The following is a 23,774-nucleotide window of genomic DNA, read 5'->3' on the forward strand; positions in this document are numbered from 1 at the left end:
GGGCCCCGTTGACAAGGGGGCATCCCCAGGATGTCAAAATGCGGCCTGGGGCCCAGGGGGGTCCTGCGATGTCACAATGGGCCCTGGGGACAAAGGGGGTCCCCTGGATGTCACAATGGACTCTGGGGACAAAGGGGATCCCCACGGTATCAGAATGGGCCCTGGGGACAAAGGGGGGTCCTGCGATGTCACAATGGGCCCTGCGGACAAGGGTGGTACCCACGGTGTCACAATGGGCCCTGGGAACAAGGGGGGGTCCCCATAGTGTCACAATGGGTCCTGGGGACAAGTGGGGTCCCCAGGATGTGACAATGTGTCCTGGGGACAATGTGGGGTCCTGGGATGTCACAATGGGCCCCAGTGACAAAGGGGCCACCTGAAAGTCACAATGGGTCCTGGGGACAATGGGGGGTCCTGGGACGTCACAATGGGCCCTGGGGACAAGAAGGGATCCCCAGGATGTCACAATGGGCCCTGGCGACAATGGGGGGTCCTGGGACGTCACAATGGGCCCCAGTGACAAGGGGGGGTCCCCAGGATGTCACAGTGTGCCCTGGGTACAAAGAGGCGTCCCCGGAATGTCACAATGGGCCCTGGGGACAAGGGGGTGCCCTGAATGTCACAATGGGCCCTGGGGACAATGGGGGGTCCTGGGATGTCACAATGGGCCCCAGTGACAAGTGGGGGTCCCCAGGATGTCACAATGGGCCCTGGGGACAAAGAGGGGTGCCCTGAATGTCACAATGGGCCCTGGGGACAAGGGGGTGCAGTGGATGTCACAATGGGCCTTGGGGACAATGGGGGGTCCTGGAATGTCACAATGGGCCCTGGGGACAATGGGGGTCCCCAGGATGTCACAATGGGCCCTGGGGACAATGGGAGTCCCCAAGGTGTCAGAACGAGCCCTGGGGACAAAGTGGAATCCTTTAATGTCACAATGGCCCCCAGTGACAAAGGGGTTCCCCATGGTGTCATAATGGGCCCTGGGGACATAAGGGGTCCCCAGGATTTCACAATAGCACTGGGGACAAAGGGGGGTCATGGGATGTCACAATGGGCCCTGGGGACAAAGGGGGGTCCTGGGATGTCACAATGGGGCCTAGTGACAAAGAGGGTCCTCATGGTGCCACAATGGGCCCTGGGGACAAAGGGGGTCCCCAGGATGTCACAATGGGCCCTGGGGACAAAGAGCGTCCCCAGCATGTCACAATGGGCCCTGGGGACAAAGAGGGGTCCCCTGAATGTCACAATGGGCCCTGGGGACAATGGGGTGCAGTGGATGTCACAATGGGCCCTGGGGACAATGGGGGGTGTCCAGGATGTGAGAATGAGTCCTGAGAACAAGGGGGGATCCCCATGGTGTCACAATGGGTCCCCAGTGACAAGGAGGGGTCCCCATGGTGTCACAATAGGTCCTGGGGACAAAGTGGGGTCCAAGAATGTCACAATGGGCCCTGGGGACAAAAGGGGTTGCCATGGTGCCACAATGGGCCCTGGGGTCAAAGGGGGTCCCCATGGTGCTACAATGGGCCCTCGGGACAAAGGGGGGTCCTGGGATGTCACAATGGGGCCTGGGGACAAGCGGGGGTCCCCATGGTGTCACAATGGGCCCCAGTGACAAAGGGGGTCCCCTGAATGTCACAATAGGTCCTGGGGACAATGGGGATCCTGGGACGTCACAATGGGTCCTGGGGACAAGGAGGGATCCCCAGGATGTCACAATGGGCCCTAGGGACAAAGAGGGGTCCCCTGAATGTCACAATGGGCCCTGGGGACAAGGAGGGATCCCCAGGATGTCACAATGGGCCCTGGGGACAATGGGGGGTCCTGGGACGTCACAATGGGCCCTGGGGACAAAGGGGTGCCGAGGATGTCACAATGGGCCCTGGGGACAATGGGGGGTCCTGGGATGTCACAATGGGCCCTGGGGACAATGGGGGGTCCTGGGATGTCACAATGGGTCCTGGGGACAAGGGGGTCCCCCAGATATCACAATGGGCCCTGGGGACAATGTAAGGTCCTGGGCTGTCACAATGGACCCTGAGGACAAGGGGGGTCCCCAGGATGTCACAATGAAGTCCTGGGACAAAGGGGGTCCCCAGGATGTCACAATGGGGCCTGGGGACCAGGGGGTGTCCTGGGATGTCACAATGGGCCCCAGTGACAAAGGGGGTCCCTATGGTGCCACAATGGGCCATGGGGACAAAGGGGGTCCCCTGGATGTCAGAGTAAGCTCTGGGGACAAGGAGGGTCCCCAGGATGTCACAATGGGCCCTGGGGACAAAGAGCGTCCCCAGCATGTCACAATGTGTCCTGGGGACAATGTGGGGTCCTGGGATGTCACAATGGGCCCCAGTGACAAAGGGGCCCCCTGAATGTCACAATGGGTCCTGGGGACAATGGGGGGTCCTGGGATGTCACAATGGGCCCTGGGGACTAGGAGGGATCCCCACGATGTCACAATGGGCCGTGGGGACAATGGGGGGTCCTGGGACGTCACAATGGGCCCTGGGGACAAGGGGGTGCAGTGGATGTCACAATGGGCCCTGGGGACAATGGGGGTCCCCAGGATGTCACAATGGGCCTTGGGGACAATGGGGGTCCCCAGGATGTCACAATGGGCCCTGGGGACAATGGGAGTCCCCAAGGTGTCAGAACGAGCCCTGGGGACAAAGTGAAATCCTGGAATGTCACAATGGCCCCAGTGACAAAGGGGTTCCCCACGGTGTCACAATGGGCCCTGGGGACAAAAGGGGTCCCCAGGATTTCACAATAGCACTGGGGACAAAGGGGGGTCATGGGATGTCACAATGGGCCCTGGGGACAAAGAGGGGTCCCCTGAATGTCACAATGGGCCCTGGGGACAAGGGGGTGCAGTGGATGTCACAATGGGCCCTGGGGACAATGGGGGGTGTCCAGGATGTGAGAATGAGTCCTGAGGACAAGGGGGGGTCCCCATGGTGTCACAATGGGTCCCCAGTGACAAGGAGGGGTCCCCATGGTGTCACAATAGGCCCTGGGGACAAAGTGGGGTCCAAGAATGTCACAATGGGCCCTGGGGACAAAAGGGGTTGCCATGGTGCCACAATGGGCCCTGGGGTCAAAGGGGGTCCCCATGGTGCTACAATGGCCCTGGGGACAAAGGGGGGTCCTGGGATGTCACAATGGGTCCTGGGGACAAAGGGGGTGTCCCCATGGTGCCACAACGGGCCCTGGGAGCAAGGGGGTGGCCAGGATGTCACAATGGGTCCTGGGGAAAATGGGGGGTGCCCAGGATGTCACAATGGACCCTGAGGACAAGCGGGGGTCTCCATGGTGTCACAATGGGCCCCAGTGACAAAGGGGCTCCCCTGAATGTCACAATAGGTCCTGGGGACAATGGGAGGTCCTGGGACGTCACAATGGGCCCTGGGGACAACGAGGGATCCCCAGGATGTCACAATGGGCCCTGGGGACAAAGAGGGGTCCCCTGAATGTCACAATGGGCCCTGGGGACAAGGGGGTGCAGAGGATGTCACAATGGGCCCTGGGGACAATGGGGGGTCCTGGGACGTCACAATGGGCCCTGGGGACAAGGGGGGGTCCCCAGGATGTCACAATGGGCCCGGGGGACAAAGAGGGGTCCCCTGAATGTCACAATGGGCCCTGGGGACAAGGGGGTGCAGAGGATGTCACAATGGGCCCTGGGGACAAGGGGGGGTCCCCAGGATGTCACAATGGGCCCTGGGGACAAAGAGGGGTCCCCTGAATGTCACAATGGGCCCTGGGGACAAGGGGGTGCAGAGGATGTCACAATGGGCCCTGGGGACAATGGGGGGTCCTGGGATGTCACAATGGGCCCTGGGGACAAGGGGGTCCCCCAGATATCACAATGGGCCCTGGGGACAATGTAAGGTCCTGGGCTGTCACAATGGACCCTGAGGACCAGGGGGGTCCCCAGGATGTCACAATGGGGCCTGGGGACCAGGGGGTGTCCTGGGATGTCACAATGGGCCCCAGTGACAAAGGGGGTCCCTATGGTGCCACAATGGGCCATGGGGACAAAGGGGGTCCCCTGGATGTCAGAGTAAGCTCTGGGGACAAGGAGGGTCCCCAGGATGTCACAATGGGCCCTGGGGACAAAGAGCGTCCCCAGCATGTCACAATGTGTCCTGGGGACAATGTGGGGTCCTGGGATGTCACAATGGGCCCCAGTGACAAAGGGGCCCCCTGAATGTCACAATGGGTCCTGGGGACAATGGGGGGTCCTGGGATGTCACAATGGGCCCTGGGGACTAGGAGGGATCCCCAGGATGTCACAATGGGCCGTGGGGACAATGGGGGGTCCTAAGACGTCACAATGGGCCCCAGTGAGAAGGGGGGTCCCCAGGATGTCACAATGGGTTCTGGGGACAAAGAGGGGTCCCCTGAATGTCACAATGGGCCCTGGGGACAAGGGGGTGCAGAGGATGTCACAATGGGCCCTGGGGACAATGTGGGGTCCCCTGAATGTCAAAATGGGCCCTGGGGACAAGGAGGGATTCCCAGGATGTCACAATGGGCCCTGGAGACAAGGGGGTGTCCCTAGGATGTCACAATGGGCCGTGCGGACAAGGGTGGTACCCACAGTGTCACAATGGTCACTGGGCACAAGGGGGGGTCCCTATAGTGTCACAATGGGTCCTGGGGACAAGTGGGGTCCCCAGGATGTCACAAGGGCCCTGGGGACAATGTGGGGTCCTGGGATGTCACAATGGGCCCCCGTGACAAACGGGGGCCCCTGAATGTCACAATGGGCCCTGGGGACAATGGGGGTCCTGGGACGTCCCAATGGGCCCTGGGGACAAGGAGGGATCCTCAGGATGTCAAAATGGGCCCTGGGGACAATAGCGGGTCCTGGGACGTCCCAATGGGCCCTGGGGACAAGCAGGGATCCCCAGGATGTCACAATAGGCCCTGGGGACAATGGCGGGTTCTGGGACGTCACAATGGGCCCTGGGGACAAGGGGGGGTCCCCAGGATGTCACAATGGGCCCTGGGGAAAAAGAGGGGTCCCCTGAATGTCACAATGGGCCCTGGGGACAAGGGGGTGCTGAGGATGTCACAATGGGCCCTGGGGACAATGGGGGGTCCTGGGACGTCACAATGGGCCCTGAGGACAATGGTGGGTCCCCTGAATGTCACAATGGGCCCTGGGGACAACGGGGGGTCCGCAGGATGTCACAATGGGCACTGGGGACAAAGGGGGGTCCGCAGGATGTCACAATGGGCACTGGGGATAAAGGGAGGGTCCCCATGGTGTCACAATGGGCCCAAGTGACAAGGAGGGTCCCCACGGTGCCAGGATGGGTCCTGGGGACAAGGGCGTCCCCCAGATGTCACAATAAGCCCTGGGGACAAAGTGGGGTCCTGGGATGTCACAATGGGCCCTGGGGACAATGGGAGTCCCCAAGGTGTCAGAACGAGCCCTGGGGACAAAGTGGAATCCTGGAATGTCACAATGGTCCCCAGTGACAAAGGGGTTCCCCATGGTGCCACAATGGGCCCTGGGGACAAAAGGGGTCCCCAGGATTTCACAATGGCCCTGGGGACAAAGGGGGGTCCTGGGATGTCACAATGGGCCCTGGGGACAAAGGGGGTGTCCCCATGGTGCCACAACGGGCCCTGGGAGCAAGGGGGTGGCCAGGATGTCACAATGGGTCCTGGGGAAAATGGGGGGTGCCCAGGATGTCACAATGGACCCTGAGGACAAGCGGGGGTCTCCATGGTGTCACAATGGGCCCCAGTGACAAAGGGGCTCCCCTGAATGTCACAGTAGGTCCTGGGGACAATGGGGGGTGCTGGGACGTCACAATGGGCCCTGGGGACAACGAGGGATCCCCAGGATGTCACAATGGGCCCTGGGGACAAAGAGGGGTCCCCTGAATGTCACAATGGGCCCTGGGGACAAGGGGGTGCAGAGGATGTCACAATGGGTCCTGGGGACAATGTGGGGTCCTGGGATGTCACAATGGGCCCCAGTGACAAAGGGGGTCCCCTGAATGTCACATTGGGTCCTGGGGACAAGGAGGGATCCCCAGGATGTCACAATGGGCCCTGGGGACAATGGGGGGTCCTGGGACGTCACAATGGGCCCTGGGGACAAAGAGGGGTCCCCTGAATGTCAGAATGGGCCCTGGGGACAAGGGGGTACAGTGGATGTCACAATGGGCCCTGGGGACAATGGGGGGTCCTGGAATGTCACAATGGGCCCTGGGGACAAAGGGGATGTCCACATGGTGCCACAATGGGCCCTGGGAGCAAGGGGGTCCCCAGGATGTCACAATGGGTCCTGGGGACAATGGGAGGTGCCCAAGATGTCACAATGGACCCTGAGGACAAGCAGGGGTCTCCATGGTGTCACAATGGGTCCCCAGTGACAAGGGGGGGTCCCCATGGTGTCACAATGGGCCCTGGGGACAAACGTGGTTTCCCTCAATATCAAAAGGGGTCCTGGGGACAAAGTGGGCTCCTCGGATGTCACAATGGATACTGGGGACAACGGGAGGTCCTGGGACGTCACAATGGGCCCTGGGGACAAAGTTGGTCCCCACGATGTCTCAATGAGCCCCAGTGACAAAGGGGGGTCCCCAGCATGTCACAATGGGCCGTGGGGACAATGAGGGGTCCTGGGACATCACAATGGGTCCTGGGGACAAGGGGGGGACCCCTGAATGTCTCAATGGGCCCTGGGGACAATGTGGGGTCCTGGGATGTCACAATGGGCCCCAGTGCCAAAGGGGGTCCCCTGAATGTCACAATGGGCCCTGGGGACAATGGGGGATCCTGGGACGTCACAATGGGCCCTGGGGACAAGGGGGGTGTCCCCTGAATGTCACAATGGGCCCTGGGGACAATGTGGGGTCCTGGGATGTCACAATGGGCCCCAGTGACAAAGGGGGTCCCCTGAATGTCACAATGGGCTCCAGGGACAATGGGGGGTCCTGGGAAGTCACAATGGGCCCTGGGGACAAGGGGGGTGTCCCCTGAATGTCACAATGGGCCCTGGGGAGAAAGGGGGTCCCCAGGATGTCAAAATGGGCCTTGGGGACAAAGTGGGGTTCTTGGATATCACAATGTGACACAGTGCAAAGGGGGTCCCCATGGTGCCACAATGAGCCCTGGGGACAAAGGGAGGTCCCTAGGATGTCACAATGGGCCCTTGGGACAATGGGGTTCCTGGGATGTCACAACGGGTCCCCAGTGACAAAGGGGGTCCCCAGGATGTCTCAATGGGCCCTGAGGACAATGGGAGGTCCCCATGGTGTCACAAAGGGTCCCCAGTGACAAGGGAGGTCCCCACGGTGCCACGATGGGTCCTGCGGACAAGGAGGTCCCCAGGATGTCACCATGGGCCCTGGGGACAAAGGGAGTCCCCAGGATGTCACAATGGGCCCTGGGGACAAAGAGACTCCCCAGGATGTCACAATGGGACCTGGGGACAAGGGGGTCCCCAGGAACTCACAATGGGCTCTGGGGACAATGGAGGTTCCCCAGGATGTTCACAATAGGCCCTGAGGACAAGGGGTGGTCCCCATGGTGTCACAATGGGTCCCCAGTGACAAGGGGGTCCCCAAGGTGTCACAATGGGCCCTGGGACCAACGGGGGGTCCTGGGACGTAACAATAGGCCCTAGGGACAAAGGGGGTCCCCACGGTGTGACAATGGTCCCGGGTGACAAAGGGGGATGCCCAGGATGTCACAATGGGCCCTGAGGCAAGGAGGGGTCTCCATGGTGTCACAATGGGTCCCCAGTGACAAGCAGGGTCCCCATGGTGTCACGATGGGTCCTGGGGACAAGGGGGTCCCCAGGATGTAAGAATGAACCCTGGGGACAATGGGGGGTCCTGGGACGTCACAATGGGTCCTGGGGACAAAGGGTGTCTCCAGGATGTCACAATGGGCTCTGGGGACAATGCAGGGTCCTGGGACGTCACAATGGGTCCTTAGGACAAAGAGGGGTCCCCAGGATGTCACAATGGGCCCTGGGGACAATGTGGGGTCCTGGGATGTCACAATGGGCCCCAGTGACAAAGGGGGTGCCCTGAATGTCACAATGGGCCCTGGGGACAAGGAGGTATCCCCAGGATGTCACAATGGGCCCTGGGGACAATGGGGGGTCCTGGGACGTCACAATGGGCCCTGGGGACAAGAGGGGGTCCCCAGGATGTCACAATGGGCCCTGGGGACAAAGAGGTGTCTCCTGAATGTCACAATGGGCCCTGGGGACAAGGGGGTGCAGAGGATGTCACAATAGGCCCTGGGGACAATGGGGGGTCCTGGGACGTCACAATGGGCCCTGGGGACAAGGAGGGATCCCCAGGATGTCACAATGGGCCATGGGGACAATGGGGGGTCCCGGGACATCACAATGGGCCCGGGGAACAAGGGGGTTCCCCAGGATGTCACAATGGGCCCTGGGGACAAAGAGGGGCCCTACAACGTCACAATCAGCCCTGGGTACATGGGGGGATCCCCTGAAAGTCACAATGAGCCTTGGGAGCAGAGGGGGCTCCCCAGGACGTCACAATGGGCCCTGGGAACAATGGGGGTCCCTTGAAGGTCACAATGGGCCCTGGGAACAATGGTGGGTCCCCTGAATGTCAAAATGGGCCCTGGGGACAAAGGGGGGTCCGCAGGATGTCACAATGGGCACTGGGGACAAAGGGGAGGTCCCCATGGTGTCACAATGGGCCCAAGTGACAAGGAGGGTCCCCACGGTGCCACGATGGGTCCTGGGGACAAGGGGGTCCCCCAGATGTCACAATGGGCCCTGGGGACAATGGGGTTGCCCAGGATGTCACAATGGACCCTGGGGACAAAGGGGGATCCCCAGGATGTCACAATGGGCCCTGGGGACCAGGGGGGTCCTGCGATGTCACAATGGGCCCTGGGGAGAAAGGGGGTCCCCTGGATGTCACAATGGGCTCTGGGGACAAGGAGGGTCCCCAGGATGTCACAATGACCCCTGCGGACAAGGGGGGTGTCGATGGTTTCACAATGGGCCCTGGGAAGAAGGTGGGGTCCCCATAGTGTCACAATGGGTTTTGGGGACAAGTGGGGTCCCCAGGATGTCACAATGGGTCCTGGGGACAATGTGGGGTCCTGGGATGTCACAATGGGCCCCAGTGACAAAGGGGTTCCCCATGGTGCCACAATGGTCCCTGGGGACAAAGGGGGTCCCCAGAATTTGACAATAGCACTGGGGACAAATGGGGGTCATGGGATGTCACAGTGGGCCCTGGGGACAAGGGAGGTCCCCATGGTGTCACAATAAGCCCTGGGGACAAAGTGGGGTGTTGGGATGTCACAATGGGCCCCAGTGACAAAAGGGGGTCCCCATGGTGCCACAATGGGCCGTGGGGACCAGGGGGGGTACTGCAATGTCACAATGGGCCCTGGGGAGAAAGGGGGTCCCCTGGATGTCACAATGGGCTCTGGGGACAAGGAGTGTCCCCAGGATGTCAAAATGGGTTTTGGGGACAAAGGGCGTCCCCAGGATGTCACAATATGCCCTGGGGACAAAGGGGGTCCCCACGGTATCAGAATGGGCCCTAGGGACAAAGGGGGGTCCCCTGAACGTCACAATGGGCCCTGGGCACAATGGGGGTCCTGGGATGTCACAATGAGCCCTGCGGACAAGGGTGGTACCCACAGTGTCACAATGGGCCCTGGGCACAAGGGGTGGTCCCCATAGTGTCACAATGGGTCCTGGGGACAAGTGGGGTCCCCAGGATGTCACAATAGGTCCTGGGGACAATGTGGGGTCCTGGGATGTCACAATGGGCCCCAGTGACAAAGGGGGTCCCCTGAATGTCACAATGGGTCCTGGGTACAATGTGGGGTCCTGGGACGTCACAATGGGCCCTGGGGACAAGGAGGGATCCCCAGGATGTCACAATGGGCCCTGGGGACAATGGGGGGTCCTGGGACGTCACAATGGGCCCCAGTCACAAGGGGGGGTCCCCAGGATGTCACAATGGGCCCTGAGGACAAAGAGGGGTCCCCTGAATGTCACAATGGGCCCTGGGGACAAGGGCGTGCCGAGGATGTCACAATGGGCCCTGGGGACAATGGGGGGTCCTGGAATGTCACAATGGGCACTAGGGACTATGGGGGTCCCCAGGATGTCACAATGGGCCTTGGGGACAATAGGAGGTTCTGGGATGTCACAATGGGCCCTGGGGACAATGGGGGGTGCCCATGATGTGAAAATGAGTCCTGAGGACATGGGGGGGTCCCCATGGTGTCACAATAGGCCCTGGGGACAATGGGGTCCCCTGAATGTCACAATGGGCCCTGGGAACAAAAGTGGTTGCCATGGTGCCACAAGGGGCCCTGGGGTCAAAGGCGGTCCCCATGGTGCTAAAATGGGCCCTGGGAGCAAGGGGGTGGCCAGGATGTCACAATGGGTCCTGGGGACAATGGGGGGTGCCCAGGATGTCACAATGGACCCTGAGGACATGGGGGGGTCCCCATGGTGTCACAATGGGTCCCCAGTGACACGGGGGGGTCCCCATGGTGCCACAATGAGCTCTGGGGACAAAGGGAGGTCCCTACAATGTCACAATGGGCCCTGGGGACTAATGAGGTCCCCACGGTGTCACAATGCGTCCTGGAGAAAAAGGGGGGTCCCCAGGATGTTACAATCTGCTCTTGGCACAATGGGGTTCCTGGGATGTCACAATGGGCCCTGGGGACAATGGGGGTCCCCACGGTGCCACGATGGGTCCTGGGGACAAGGGCGTCCCCCTAGATGTCACAATGGGCCCTGGGGACAATGGGGTTGCCCAGGATGTCACAATGGACCCTGGGGACAAAGGGGGGTGGGCAGGATGTCACAATGGGCACTGGGGACAAAGGGGGGGTCCCCATGGTGTCACAATGGGTCCCCAGTGACAAGGAGGGTTCCCCATGGTGTCACAATAGGCCCTGGGGACAAAGTGGGGTCCTAGAATGTCACAATGGGCCCTGGGGACAAGAGGGGATTCCTAGGATGTCACAATGGGCCCTGGGGACTAATGTGGTCCCCACGGTGTCACAATATGTCCTGGAGACAAAGAGGGGTCCCCAGGATGTCACAATGGGCCCTTGGGACAATGGGGTTCCTGGGATGTCACAATGGGTCCCCAGTGACAAAGGGGGTCCCCAGGATGTCTCAATGGGCCCTGAGGACAATGGGAGGTCCCCATGGTGTCACAAAGGGTCCCCAGTGACAAGGGAGGTCCCCACGGTGCCACGATGGGTCCTGGGGACAAGGAGGTCCCCAGGATGCCACAATGGGCCCTGGGGACAATGGGGGGTCCTGGGACGTCACAATGGGCCCTGGGGACAAAGAGGCTCCCCAGGATGTCACAATGGGCCCTGGGGACAAGGGGGGGGTCCCCAGGATGTCACAATGGGCCCTGGGGACAAAGAGGGGTCTCTAAAGTGTCACAATGGGCCCTGGGGACACAGAGGGGCCCTAGGACGTCACAATCAGCCCTGGGGACAAGGGGGGGGTCCCCTGAAAGTCACAATGAGCCCTGGGAACAGAGGGGGTCCCCAGGACGTCACAATGGGCCCTGGGGACAATGGGGGTCCCTTGAAGGTCACAATGGGCCCTGGGGACAATGGTGGGTGTCCTGAATGTCAAAATGGGCCCTGGGGACAAAGGGGGGGTCCGCAGGATGTCACAATGGGCCCTGGGGACAAGGGAGATCCCCATGGTGTCACAATAAGCCCTGGGGACAAAGTGGGGTCCTGGGATGTCACAATGGGCCCCAGTGACAAAGGGGGTCCCCATGGTGCCACAATGGGCCGTGGGGACAAATGGGGTCCCCAGGATGTCACAATGAACCCTGGGGACAAACGGTGGTCCTGGGACATTTCAATGGGCCCTGGGGACAAAGGGGGGACCCCAGGATGTCACAATGGGCCCTGGGGACAAGGAGGGTCCCCAGGATGTCACAATGGGCCCTGGGGACAAAGGGGGGTCCCGTGAATGTCACAATGGACCCTGGGGACAAAGGGGTGCCGAGGAGGTCACAATGGGCCCTGGGGACAATGGGGGGTCCTGGGACGTCACAATGGGCCCTGGGGACAAGAGGGGATCCCTAGGATGTCACAATGGGCCCTGGGGACTAATGTGGTCCCCACGGTGTCACAATATGTCCTGGAGACAAAGGGGGGTCCCCAGGATGTCACAATGGGCCCTTGGGACAATGGGGTTCCTGGGATGTCACATTGGGTCCCCAGTGACAAAGGGGGTCCCCAGGATGTCTCAATGGGCCCTGAGGACAATGGGAGGTCCCCATGGTGTCACAATGGGTCCCCAGTGACAAGGGAGGTCTCCACGGTGCCAGGATGGGTCCTGCGGACAAGGAGGTCCCCAGGATGTCACAATGGGCCGTGGGGACAAAGAGGCTGCCCAGGATGTCACAATGGGACCTGGGGACAAGGGGGTCTCCAGGATGTCACAATGGACTCTGGGGACAAAGGGGATCCCCACGGTATCAGAATGGGCCCTGGGGACAAAGGGGGGTCCTGCGATGTCACAATGGGCCCTGCGGACAAGGGTGGTACCCACGGTGTCACAATGGGCCCTGGGAACAAGGGGGGGTCCCCATAGTGTCACAATGGGTCCTGGGGACAAGTGGGGTCCCCAGGATGTGACAATGTGTCCTGGGGACAATGTGGGGTCCTGGGATGTCACAATGGGCCCCAGTGACAAAGGGGCCACCTGAAAGTCACAATGGGTCCTGGGGACAATGTGGGGTCCTGGGATGTCACAATGGGCCCCAGTGACAAAGGGGGTCCCCTGAATGTTACAATAGGTCCTGAGGACAGTGGGGAGTCCTGGGACGTCACAATGGGCCCTGGGGACAAGGAGGGATCCCCAGGATGTCACAATGGGCCCTGGGGACAACGGGGGGTCCTAAGACGTCACAATGGGCCCCGTTGACAAGGGGGCATCCCCAGGATGTCAAAATGCGGCCTGGGGCCCAGGGGGGTCCTGCGATGTCACAATGGGCCCTGGGGACAAAGGGGGTCCCCTGGATGTCACAATGGACTCTGGGGACAAAGGGGATCCCCACGGTATCAGAATGGGCCCTGGGGACAAAGGGGGGTCCTGCGATGTCACAATGGGCCCTGCGGACAAGGGTGGTACCCACGGTGTCACAATGGGCCCTGGGAACAAGGGGGGGTCCCCATAGTGTCACAATGGGTCCTGGGGACAAGTGGGGTCCCCAGGATGTGACAATGTGTCCTGGGGACAATGTGGGGTCCTGGGATGTCACAATGGGCCCCAGTGACAAAGGGGCCACCTGAAAGTCACAATGGGTCCTGGGGACAATGGGGGGTCCTGGGACGTCACAATGGGCCCTGGGGACAAGAAGGGATCCCCAGGATGTCACAATGGGCCCTGGCGACAATGGGGGGTCCTGGGACGTCACAATGGGCCCCAGTGACAAGGGGGGGTCCCCAGGATGTCACAGTGTGCCCTGGGTACAAAGAGGCGTCCCCGGAATGTCACAATGGGCCCTGGGGACAAGGGGGTGCCCTGAATGTCACAATGGGCCCTGGGGACAATGGGGGGTCCTGGGATGTCACAATGGGCCCCAGTGACAAGTGGGGGTCCCCAGGATGTCACAATGGGCCCTGGGGACAAAGAGGGGTGCCCTGAATGTCACAATGGGCCCTGGGGACAAGGGGGTGCAGTGGATGTCACAATGGGCCTTGGGGACAATGGGGGGTCCTGGAATGTCACAATGGGCCCTGGGGACAATGGGGGTCCCCAGGATGTCACAATGGGCCCTGGGGACAATGGGAGTCCCCAAGGTGTCAGAACGAGCCCTGGGGACAAAGTGGAATCCTTTAATGTCACAATGGCCCCCAGTGACAAAGGGGTTCCCCATGGTGTCATAATGGGCCCTGGGGACATAAGGGGTCCCCAGGATTTCACAATAGCACTGGGGACAAAGGGGGGTCATGGGATGTCACAATGGGCCCTGGGGACAAGGGAGATCCCCATGGTGTCACAATAAGCCCTGGGGACAAAGTGGGGTCCTGGGATGTCACAATGGGCCCTGGGGACAAAGGGGGGTCCTGGGATGTCACAATGGGGCCTAGTGACAAAGAGGGTCCTCATGGTGCCACAATGGGCCCTGGGGACAAAGGGGGTCCCCAGGATGTCACAATGGGCCCTGGGGACAAAGAGCGTCCCCAGCATGTCACAATGGGCCCTGGGGACAAAGAGGGGTCCCCTGAATGTCACAATGGGCCGTGGGGACAATGGGGTGCAGTGGATGTCACAATGGGCCCTGGGGACAATGGGGGGTGTCCAGGATGTGAGAATGAGTCCTGAGAACAAGGGGGGATCCCCATGGTGTCACAATGGGCCCCAGTGACAAAGGGGGTCCCCTGAATGTCACAATAGGTCCTGGGGACAATGGGGATCCTGGGACGTCACAATGGGTCCTGGGGACAAGGAGGGATCCCCAGGATGTCACAATGGGCCCTAGGGACAAAGAGGGGTCCCCTGAATGTCACAATGGGCCCTGGGGACAAGGAGGGATCCCCAGGATGTCACAATGGGCCCTGGGGACAATGGGGGGTCCTGGGACGTCACAATGGGCCCTGGGGACAAAGGGGTGCCGAGGATGTCACAATGGGCCCTGGGGACAATGGGGGGTCCTGGGATGTCACAATGGGCCCTGGGGACAATGGGGGGTCCTGGGATGTCACAATGGGTCCTGGGGACAAGGGGGTCCCCCAGATATCACAATGGGCCCTGGGGACAATGTAAGGTCCTGGGCTGTCACAATGGACCCTGAGGACAAGGGGGGTCCCCAGGATGTCACAATGAAGTCCTGGGACAAAGGGGGTCCCCAGGATGTCACAATGGGGCCTGGGGACCAGGGGGTGTCCTGGGATGTCACAATGGGCCCCAGTGACAAAGGGGGTCCCTATGGTGCCACAATGGGCCATGGGGACAAAGGGGGTCCCCTGGATGTCAGAGTAAGCTCTGGGGACAAGGAGGGTCCCCAGGATGTCACAATGGGCCCTGGGGACAAAGAGCGTCCCCAGCATGTCACAATGTGTCCTGGGGACAATGTGGGGTCCTGGGATGTCACAATGGGCCCCAGTGACAAAGGGGCCCCCTGAATGTCACAATGGGTCCTGGGGACAATGGGGGGTCCTGGGATGTCACAATGGGCCCTGGGGACTAGGAGGGATCCCCACGATGTCACAATGGGCCGTGGGGACAATGGGGGGTCCTGGGACGTCACAATGGGCCCTGGGGACAAGGGGGTGCAGTGGATGTCACAATGGGCCCTGGGGACAATGGGGGTCCCCAGGATGTCACAATGGGCCTTGGGGACAATGGGGGTCCCCAGGATGTCACAATGGGCCCTGGGGACAATGGGAGTCCCCAAGGTGTCAGAACGAGCCCTGGGGACAAAGTGAAATCCTGGAATGTCACAATGGCCCCAGTGACAAAGGGGTTCCCCACGGTGTCACAATGGGCCCTGGGGACAAAAGGGGTCCCCAGGATTTCACAATAGCACTGGGGACAAAGGGGGGTCATGGGATGTCACAATGGGCCCTGGGGACAAAGAGGGGTCCCCTGAATGTCACAATGGGCCCTGGGGACAAGGGGGTGCAGTGGATGTCACAATGGGCCCTGGGGACAATGGGGGGTGTCCAGGATGTGAGAATGAGTCCTGAGGACAAGGGGGGGTCCCCATGGTGTCACAATGGGTCCCCAGTGACAAGGAGGGGTCCCCATGGTGTCACAATAGGCCCTGGGGACAAAGTGGGGTCCAAGAATGTCACAATGGGCCCTGGGGACAAAAGGGGTTGCCATGGTGCCACAATGGGCCCTGGGGTCAAAGGGGGTCCCCATGGTGCTACAATGGCCCTGGGGACAAAGGGGGGTCCTGGGATGTCACAATGGGTCCTGGGGACAAAGGGGGTGTCCCCATGGTGCCACAACGGGCCCTGGGAGCAAGGGGGTGGCCAGGATGTCACAATGGGTCCTGGGGAAAATGGGGGGTGCCCAGGATGTCACAATGGACCCTGAGGACAAGCGGGGGTCTCCATGGTGTCACAATGGGCCCCAGTGACAAAGGGGCTCCCCTGAATGTCACAATAGCTCCTGGGGACAATGGGAGGTCCTGGGACGTCACAATGGGCCCTGGGGACAACGAGGGATCCCCAGGATGTCACAATGGGCCCTGGGGACAAAGAGGGGTCCCCTGAATGTCACAATGGGCCCTGGGGACAAGGGGGTGCAGAGGATGTCACAATGGGCCTGGGGACAATGGGGGGTCCTGGGACGTCACAATGGGCCCTGGGGACAAGGGGGGGTCCCCAGGATGTCACAATGGGCCCGGGGGACAAAGAGGGGTCCCCTGAATGTCACAATGGGCCCTGGGGACAAGGGGGTGCAGAGGATGTCACAATGGGCCCTGGGGACAAGGGGGGGTCCCCAGGATGTCACAATGGGCCCTGGGGACAAAGAGGGGTCCCCTGAATGTCACAATGGGCCCTGGGGACAAAGGGGTGCAGAGGATGTCACAATGGGCCCTGGGGACAATGGGGGGTCCTGGGATGTCACAATGGGCCCTGGGGACAAGGGGGTCCCCCAGATATCACAATGGGCCCTGGGGACAATGTAAGGTCCTGGGCTGTCACAATGGACCCTGAGGACCAGGGGGGTCCCCAGGATGTCACAATGGGGCCTGGGGACCAGGGGGTGTCCTGGGATGTCACAATGGGCCCCAGTGACAAAGGGGGTCCCTATGGTGCCACAATGGGCCATGGGGACAAAGGGGGTCCCCTGGATGTCAGAGTAAGCTCTGGGGACAAGGAGGGTCCCCAGGATGTCACAATGGGCCCTGGGGACAAAGAGCGTCCCCAGCATGTCACAATGTGTCCTGGGGACAATGTGGGGTCCTGGGATGTCACAATGGGCCCCAGTGACAAAGGGGCCCCCTGAATGTCACAATGGGTCCTGGGGACAATGGGGGGTCCTGGGATGTCACAATGGGCCCTGGGGACTAGGAGGGATCCCCAGGATGTCACAATGGGCCGTGGGGACAATGGGGGGTCCTAAGACGTCACAATGGGCCCCAGTGAGAAGGGGGGTCCCCAGGATGTCACAATGGGTTCTGGGGACAAAGAGGGGTCCCCTGAATGTCACAATGGGCCCTGGGGACAAGGGGGTGCAGAGGATGTCACAATGGGCCCTGGGGACAATGTGGGGTCCCCTGAATGTCAAAATGGGCCCTGGGGACAAGGAGGGATTCCCAGGATGTCACAATGGGCCCTGGAGACAAGGGGGTGTCCCTAGGATGTCACAATGGGCCGTGCGGACAAGGGTGGTACCCACAGTGTCACAATGGTCACTGGGCACAAGGGGGGGTCCCTATAGTGTCACAATGGGTCCTGGGGACAAGTGGGGTCCCCAGGATGTCACAAGGGCCCTGGGGACAATGTGGGGTCCTGGGATGTCACAATGGGCCCCCGTGACAAACGGGGGCCCCTGAATGTCACAATGGGCCCTGGGGACAATGGGGGTCCTGGGACGTCCCAATGGGCCCTGGGGACAAGGAGGGATCCTCAGGATGTCAAAATGGGCCCTGGGGACAATAGCGGGTCCTGGGACGTCCCAATGGGCCCTGGGGACAAGCAGGGATCCCCAGGATGTCACAATAGGCCCTGGGGACAATGGCGGGTTCTGGGACGTCACAATGGGCCCTGGGGACAAGGGGGGGTCCCCAGGATGTCACAATGGGCCCTGGGGAAAAAGAGGGGTCCCCTGAATGTCACAATGGGCCCTGGGGACAAGGGGGTGCTGAGGATGTCACAATGGGCCCTGGGGACAATGGGGGGTCCTGGGACGTCACAATGGGCCCTGAGGACAATGGTGGGTCCCCTGAATGTCACAATGGGCCCTGGGGACAACGGGGGGTCCGCAGGATGTCACAATGGGCACTGGGGACAAAGGGGGGTCCGCAGGATGTCACAATGGGCACTGGGGATAAAGGGAGGGTCCCCATGGTGTCACAATGGGCCCAAGTGACAAGGAGGGTCCCCACGGTGCCAGGATGGGTCCTGGGGACAAGGGCGTCCCCCAGATGTCACAATAAGCCCTGGGGACAAAGTGGGGTCCTGGGATGTCACAATGGGCCCTGGGGACAATGGGAGTCCCCAAGGTGTCAGAACGAGCCCTGGGGACAAAGTGGAATCCTGGAATGTCACAATGGTCCCCAGTGACAAAGGGGTTCCCCATGGTGCCACAATGGGCCCTGGGGACAAAAGGGGTCCCCAGGATTTCACAATGGCCCTGGGGACAAAGGGGGGTCCTGGGATGTCACAATGGGCCCTGGGGACAAAGGGGGTGTCCCCATGGTGCCACAACGGGCCCTGGGAGCAAGGGGGTGGCCAGGATGTCACAATGGGTCCTGGGGAAAATGGGGGGTGCCCAGGATGTCACAATGGACCCTGAGGACAAGCGGGGGTCTCCATGGTGTCACAATGGGCCCCAGTGACAAAGGGGCTCCCCTGAATGTCACAGTAGGTCCTGGGGACAATGGGGGGTGCTGGGACGTCACAATGGGCCCTGGGGACAACGAGGGATCCCCAGGATGTCACAATGGGCCCTGGGGACAAAGAGGGGTCCCCTGAATGTCACAATGGGCCCTGGGGACAAGGGGGTGCAGAGGATGTCACAATGGGTCCTGGGGACAATGTGGGGTCCTGGGATGTCACAATGGGCCCCAGTGACAAAGGGGGTCCCCTGAATGTCACATTGGGTCCTGGGGACAAGGAGGGATCCCCAGGATGTCACAATGGGCCCTGGGGACAATGGGGGGTCCTGGGACGTCACAATGGGCCCTGGGGACAAAGAGGGGTCCCCTGAATGTCAGAATGGGCCCTGGGGACAAGGGGGTACAGTGGATGTCACAATGGGCCCTGGGGACAATGGGGGGTCCTGGAATGTCACAATGGGCCCTGGGGACAAAGGGGATGTCCACATGGTGCCACAATGGGCCCTGGGAGCAAGGGGGTCCCCAGGATGTCACAATGGGTCCTGGGGACAATGGGAGGTGCCCAAGATGTCACAATGGACCCTGAGGACAAGCAGGGGTCTCCATGGTGTCACAATGGGTCCCCAGTGACAAGGGGGGGTCCCCATGGTGTCACAATGGGCCCTGGGGACAAACGTGGTTTCCCTCAATATCAAAAGGGGTCCTGGGGACAAAGTGGGCTCCTCGGATGTCACAATGGATACTGGGGACAACGGGAGGTCCTGGGACGTCACAATGGGCCCTGGGGACAAAGTTGGTCCCCACGATGTCTCAATGAGCCCCAGTGACAAAGGGGGGTCCCCAGCATGTCACAATGGGCCGTGGGGACAATGAGGGGTCCTGGGACATCACAATGGGTCCTGGGGACAAGGGGGGGACCCCTGAATGTCTCAATGGGCCCTGGGGACAATGTGGGGTCCTGGGATGTCACAATGGGCCCCAGTGCCAAAGGGGGTCCCCTGAATGTCACAATGGGCCCTGGGGACAATGGGGGATCCTGGGACGTCACAATGGGCCCTGGGGACAAGGGGGGTGTCCCCTGAATGTCACAATGGGCCCTGGGGACAATGTGGGGTCCTGGGATGTCACAATGGGCCCCAGTGACAAAGGGGGTCCCCTGAATGTCACAATGGGCTCCAGGGACAATGGGGGGTCCTGGGAAGTCACAATGGGCCCTGGGGACAAGGGGGGTGTCCCCTGAATGTCACAATGGGCCCTGGGGAGAAAGGGGGTCCCCAGGATGTCAAAATGGGCCTTGGGGACAAAGTGGGGTTCTTGGATATCACAATGTGACACAGTGCAAAGGGGGTCCCCATGGTGCCACAATGAGCCCTGGGGACAAAGGGAGGTCCCTAGGATGTCACAATGGGCCCTTGGGACAATGGGGTTCCTGGGATGTCACAACGGGTCCCCAGTGACAAAGGGGGTCCCCAGGATGTCTCAATGGGCCCTGAGGACAATGGGAGGTCCCCATGGTGTCACAAAGGGTCCCCAGTGACAAGGGAGGTCCCCACGGTGCCACGATGGGTCCTGCGGACAAGGAGGTCCCCAGGATGTCACCATGGGCCCTGGGGACAAAGGGAGTCCCCAGGATGTCACAATGGGCCCTGGGGACAAAGAGACTCCCCAGGATGTCACAATGGGACCTGGGGACAAGGGGGTCCCCAGGAACTCACAATGGGCTCTGGGGACAATGGAGGTTCCCCAGGATGTTCACAATAGGCCCTGAGGACAAGGGGTGGTCCCCATGGTGTCACAATGGGTCCCCAGTGACAAGGGGGTCCCCAAGGTGTCACAATGGGCCCTGGGACCAACGGGGGGTCCTGGGACGTAACAATAGGCCCTAGGGACAAAGGGGGTCCCCACGGTGTGACAATGGTCCCGGGTGACAAAGGGGGATGCCCAGGATGTCACAATGGGCCCTGAGGCAAGGAGGGGTCTCCATGGTGTCACAATGGGTCCCCAGTGACAAGGAGGGTCCCCATGGTGTCACGATGGGTCCTGGGGACAAGGGGGTCCCCAGGATGTAAGAATGAACCCTGGGGACAATGGGGGGTCCTGGGACGTCACAATGGGTCCTGGGGACAAAGGGTGTCTCCAGGATGTCACAATGGGCTCTGGGGACAATGCAGGGTCCTGGGACGTCACAATGGGTCCTTAGGACAAAGAGGGGTCCCCAGGATGTCACAATGGGCCCTGGGGACAATGTGGGGTCCTGGGATGTCACAATGGGCCCCAGTGACAAAGGGGGTGCCCTGAATGTCACAATGGGCCCTGGGGACAAGGAGGTATCCCCAGGATGTCACAATGGGCCCTGGGGACAATGGGGGGTCCTGGGACGTCACAATGGGCCCTGGGGACAAGAGGGGGTCCCCAGGATGTCACAATGGGCCCTGGGGACAAAGAGGTGTCTCCTGAATGTCACAATGGGCCCTGGGGACAAGGGGGTGCAGAGGATGTCACAATAGGCCCTGGGGACAATGGGGGGTCCTGGGACGTCACAATGGGCCCTGGGGACAAGGAGGGATCCCCAGGATGTCACAATGGGCCATGGGGACAATGGGGGGTCCCGGGACATCACAATGGGCCCGGGGAACAAGGGGGTTCCCCAGGATGTCACAATGGGCCCTGGGGACAAAGAGGGGCCCTACAACGTCACAATCAGCCCTGGGTACATGGGGGGATCCCCTGAAAGTCACAATGAGCCTTGGGAGCAGAGGGGGCTCCCCAGGACGTCACAATGGGCCCTGGGAACAATGGGGGTCCCTTGAAGGTCACAATGGGCCCTGGGAACAATGGTGGGTCCCCTGAATGTCAAAATGGGCCCTGGGGACAAAGGGGGGTCCGCAGGATGTCACAATGGGCACTGGGGACAAAGGGGAGGTCCCCATGGTGTCACAATGGGCCCAAGTGACAAGGAGGGTCCCCACGGTGCCACGATGGGTCCTGGGGACAAGGGGGTCCCCCAGATGTCACAATGGGCCCTGGGGACAATGGGGTTGCCCAGGATGTCACAATGGACCCTGGGGACAAAGGGGGATCCCCAGGATGTCACAATGGGCCCTGGGGACCAGGGGGGTCCTGCGATGTCACAATGGGCCCTGGGGAGAAAGGGGGTCCCCTGGATGTCACAATGGGCTCTGGGGACAAGGAGGGTCCCCAGGATGTCACAATGACCCCTGCGGACAAGGGGGGTGTCGATGGTTTCACAATGGGCCCTGGGAAGAAGGTGGGGTCCCCATAGTGTCACAATGGGTTTTGGGGACAAGTGGGGTCCCCAGGATGTCACAATGGGTCCTGGGGACAATGTGGGGTCCTGGGATGTCACAATGGGCCCCAGTGACAAAGGGGTTCCCCATGGTGCCACAATGGTCCCTGGGGACAAAGGGGGTCCCCAGGATTTGACAATAGCACTGGGGACAAATGGGGGTCATGGGATGTCACAGTGGGCCCTGGGGACAAGGGAGGTCCCCATGGTGTCACAATAAGCCCTGGGGACAAAGTGGGGTGTTGGGATGTCACAATGGGCCCCAGTGACAAAAGGGGGTCCCCATGGTGCCACAATGGGCCGTGGGGACCAGGGGGGGTACTGCAATGTCACAATGGGCCCTGGGGAGAAAGGGGGTCCCCTGGATGTCACAATGGGCTCTGGGGACAAGGAGTGTCCCCAGGATGTCAAAATGGGTCCTGGGGACAAAGGGCGTCCCCAGGATGTCACAATATGCCCTGGGGACAAAGGGGGTCCCCACGGTATCAGAATGGGCCCTAGGGACAAAGGGGGGTCCCCTGAACGTCACAATGGGCCCTGGGCACAATGGGGGTCCTGGGATGTCACAATGAGCCCTGCGGACAAGGGTGGTACCCACAGTGTCACAATGGGCCCTGGGCACAAGGGGTGGTCCCCATAGTGTCACAATGGGTCCTGGGGACAAGTGGGGTCCCCAGGATGTCACAATAGGTCCTGGGGACAATGTGGGGTCCTGGGATGTCACAATGGGCCCCAGTGACAAAGGGGGTCCCCTGAATGTCACAATGGGTCCTGGGTACAATGTGGGGTCCTGGGACGTCACAATGGGCCCTGGGGACAAGGAGGGATCCCCAGGATGTCACAATGGGCCCTGGGGACAATGGGGGGTCCTGGGACGTCACAATGGGCCCCAGTCACAAGGGGGGGTCCCCAGGATGTCACAATGGGCCCTGAGGACAAAGAGGGGTCCCCTGAATGTCACAATGGGCCCTGGGGACAAGGGCGTGCCGAGGATGTCACAATGGGCCCTGGGGACAATGGGGGGTCCTGGAATGTCACAATGGGCACTAGGGACTATGGGGGTCCCCAGGATGTCACAATGGGCCTTGGGGACAATAGGAGGTTCTGGGATGTCACAATGGGCCCTGGGGACAATGGGGGGTGCCCATGATGTGAAAATGAGTCCTGAGGACATGGGGGGGTCCCCATGGTGTCACAATAGGCCCTGGGGACAATGGGGTCCCCTGAATGTCACAATGGGCCCTGGGAACAAAAGTGGTTGCCATGGTGCCACAAGGGGCCCTGGGGTCAAAGGCGGTCCCCATGGTGCTAAAATGGGCCCTGGGAGCAAGGGGGTGGCCAGGATGTCACAATGGGTCCTGGGGACAATGGGGGGTGCCCAGGATGTCACAATGGACCCTGAGGACATGGGGGGGTCCCCATGGTGTCACAATGGGTCCCCAGTGACACGGGGGGGTCCCCATGGTGCCACAATGAGCCCTGGGGACAAAGGGAGGTCCCTACAATGTCACAATGGGCCCTGGGGACTAATGAGGTCCCCACGGTGTCACAATGCGTCCTGGAGAAAAAGGGGGGTCCCCAGGATGTTACAATCTGCTCTTGGCACAATGGGGTTCCTGGGATGTCACAATGGGCCCTGGGGACAATGGGGGTCCCCACGGTGCCACGATGGGTCCTGGGGACAAGGGCGTCCCCCTAGATGTCACAATGGGCCCTGGGGACAATGGGGTTGCCCAGGATGTCACAATGGACCCTGGGGACAAAGGGGGGTGGGCAGGATGTCACAATGGGCACTGGGGACAAAGGGGGGGTCCCCATGGTGTCACAATGGGTCCCCAGTGACAAGGAGGGTTCCCCATGGTGTCACAATAGGCCCTGGGGACAAAGTGGGGTCCTAGAATGTCACAATG

The sequence above is a fragment of the Patagioenas fasciata genome, chromosome 25 (assembly GCF_037038585.1).
Source record: "Patagioenas fasciata isolate bPatFas1 chromosome 25, bPatFas1.hap1, whole genome shotgun sequence".
In the NCBI taxonomy this organism is placed as follows: Eukaryota; Metazoa; Chordata; class Aves; order Columbiformes; family Columbidae; genus Patagioenas; species Patagioenas fasciata.